A 3,726-nucleotide genomic window follows, 5' to 3' on the forward strand; every position below is an offset into this window, starting at 1 on the left:
CATGGATCCCCTTGCTGTCCCCCGCTTGTAGGGTCTGTGGCAGCGGGGATCCGTAATAAAATCATCAATGGGGGGTTGGGCGAGTCGGGGGAGCAAGCGGCCGCTGGCCGCAATTCAGGATGGCCGACCGGCATAGTGATCGGAGCCGTTGTCATCCTGTCAGTTTTTGGATGACAGCGGCTCTGTAGCATGGCTGAGCGAGGGATCGTTAAATATCATTGATATTTAACGATCCCTCAGTTTACAGCAAACACCGGAGTGATCGTCTGATCACTCCGGTGTTTGTAAATAACTGGGGACACATAGTACTATGTCAAGCAATACAAAACAAAACAAATGACAAACGCACTCAACAACTTGTTGCCAGTTATACAGTAAGGTGCACACGAAATGGGCTTTAGAGGGCTTGGCAGCGAAAGGGTTAAAAGCTTTTATTGCTGATCAGTTTAGTGTTATCAGTAATTGATGGCCCTTAAATTATTGCTCACGCTCCGCCGTTCACGTCGATATGTAACATGGCTCAATACACAACAAAATGCTGATGTCATGCTGAAGTGACATTGTTAGTAAAATCTCAACGTGCCATTTGAAAAAAGGCCACAAGATGGCGTATGGATAGGATAGCAGCAGATGGAATTGTGTAGAAAAGTGAAAAAAACATAATTTAGCTTAAGACCTCATTCACACGACAAACAGCCGGCCCATGTTATATTAATACAGCATGGTCAAAGATAAATTAATCTTTAATTGATATAATCAATATTCAGCAATGGAAAAAAAAATAATTTTATTTATTCATGCTGTATCCACTCATCTATGATTCCCTGGCTGGAATCCATATTTTTGCACCTGCAAGTTGCAATATCACAGGCAAAACCTCTGCTTTTGTTCCAATTATAACTCCACCAAGCTTTTCCAAAAGTAAAAAAAATAATCTTAAACTTACATTTAGGCCTCATTCACATAACTAACTTGCAGGTGCAAAAGTATGGATTCCAGCCAGGGAATCATAGCTGAGTGAATACAGCATGAATAAAATAAAATGTTTTTCCATTGCTGAATAGTGATTATATATCAAATAAAGATTAATTTATCTTTGACCATAATGTATTAATATAACATTGACATTCCTGGACCTGTATATCAATATATTTTGTATTTGTTTAAATGTGCCAGGTATACAGAATTGGATATATATAGCTGTGCCACACTATACAATAATACACTGTTCAGGAGTCTGGACATATGCTCATCTATTTTCCCCATCATGGGGATACAAGCCTAGGTTAGCAATGGCATGATCTAAATATTCATTTCATTATTCAATGTCTTTTTTTATATATATTATAAAGGTTATAATATAAATAAAAGACATTGAATAATTAAATGAAATTAATATTTAGATCATGACCTTGCTAACTAAGGCTTGTATCCCCATAGTGGGGAAAATAGACGTGCACATATCCACACTCCAGAACACTGTAGTGTGGCACAGCTATATCTAATTCTGCATACCTGGCTTTATATTATAATTTAAAAATGTATAATATAAAGCCAGGTATGCAGAATTAGATATAACTGTGCCACACTACAGTGTTCTGGAGTGTGGATATGTGCACGTCTATTTTCCCCACTATGGGGATACAAGCCTTAGTTAGAAATTAGAATAGCAAGATCTACATATTTTTTTCAGTCACATTTTATTGAATGTCTTCTTTTTTTACATAAAGCATTACAGCAGACAGGCATATATAACTTTTTTTGCCATTCTGTGCCCAGCCCCCACTGTAGTGTGGCACAGCTATATCTAATTCTGCATACCTGGCTGTATATTATACATTAAAAAATTTATAATATACAGCCAGGTATGCAGAATTAGATATAACTGTGCCACACTATATACACTACAGTGTTCTGGTCTGGACATGTGCTCAGCCTCATCCCTTTTCCCCACTATGGGGATACAAGGCTTAGTTAGAAGAATAGCAATAGCAGTAGTGAATTTCTTTTTTCATTCATAAACCTAATTGCATTATAGCAGGCAGGCATATATAACTTTTTATGCCATCCTGTGCCCAGCCCCCATCATGTGCCCAGCCCCAGCAGTGCTGCTAACCTTCTTCTCCGTCTTCTCCGTCTGCTTCATCCACTCGTGTCACAGCCTAGTCATCTGTCCATGCTGGCCTCTTCTCCCGCTGATTGGCCGATTGGATGATTGACAGGCTTCCCCACCAGTCAGGAGTGAGGACTGAGGAATTGAAGGCGGAGTTTGCTTTCGGCTGTCCGCCCGTGGAGGAGGAGTTCGCGGCCATGCATGAATGCAGATGCGGTCCTGTGTGCGGCGGACGAAGATGGCGGACACAGGTACTCGTTTTAGATATCGGAGTATTTGCACGCGTACGAGTACTCATGCTAATACTCGGTATCGCCGCCGATACCGATGCTTGTATCTGTATCAGTGCATCCCTAATATAAGGATATACTGTATATATATATATATATATATTGATCCTCAGACCCTGCTGGCTGTTAGTCCGGTCCCTGTCGCCTCGATCCCCCTCTACTCCACCAGTTTACGGTCCTGTGAGTCATCACATCCTAAACAGTGTATAGGACCTGAGGATGCCGGGGTACATTCCATCGCTGGAGCCAAGGAGGAGACATGCGGCAGGGACCGGAGTAGCAGCCAGCCAGCTGCTACGTTCGGGTGACTATAACTGTGTTTTTTTGTTTTGCATCCCTATGCGAATACGAGCACTTAACCCTTGCAGTGAGGGTGTAGCCTCACTGCAAGGGTTAAGAATAATTATGCACGGAGTTCTTCTTTACGATATTTAACCCTTTGTTAGGTCAGATAGTCCTGCACAATTAGGTAACAGATAATAAAATCTGCCAGCGCAATATAGACAGGCAAACACAGCTCCCAACAACTTGATTATGGGTTACAGCTCCCCAGCTCCCTCATAATTACTGCACAAGAAGGGAGAACTCAGTAGCATTTTTCAGTCCTTGAGTTTTTAGAAAAGGACATTTAATAAGACAAGGAGCAAATTTTATATCTTTTTTTTAAAGTTATGCTATATGAATAAGAAAATGTATCACTTATAAAGGAGGTGTTATCCCAGTTTGCCTGCAAAAGTGTATTTCAGCTTTTCAAATCGAGATACCACCTGTTTTTTATTAGATTTGTTCCCATTCACATAGCATAAGGTAAAAAAATTAAAATACTTCTTGCAGTTTAAGTCGTTTAAGCAGTTTGAGTGCAGTTTAAGTTAAAGGGTTGAAGGATAACAACCCTGGCTTCTGCATTATATGTTATTGAGAATCCACACATTCCTGTCCTTAATCTTTCTATAAGGACAGATCATTGTGAAGGTGCCCAGAAATATATGGACTCAGCCATTTTGCCCGCTGCAACAAAGCATCTAAAAAGTAAGAATTAAACATTTTTTTTATTTTCGGTATGCTGTGTAAATGGGAAATATATAGATTGTAAGCCCTCAAGGGCAGGGCCCTATTTACCATCTTGTCTTGAATTGTATTGTGATTGTAATGTGTTCCTTATATTTTAAAGCGCTGCGCAAACTGTTGGCACTACATAAATCCTGTATAGTACTAATAATAATAATAAAGGACCTTTCTTAAATTTGACTGCAAAAGTGCAAATACAGTTTACGTTTTAGTGTATTTTTAATTTCTACCACTAGATGTCACCACACGCCTTTG

Source organism: Nanorana parkeri, unplaced genomic scaffold (assembly GCF_000935625.1).
Source record: "Nanorana parkeri isolate BGI_ZX_2015 unplaced genomic scaffold, ASM93562v1 scaffold2788, whole genome shotgun sequence".
Taxonomy (NCBI): domain Eukaryota; kingdom Metazoa; phylum Chordata; class Amphibia; order Anura; family Dicroglossidae; genus Nanorana; species Nanorana parkeri.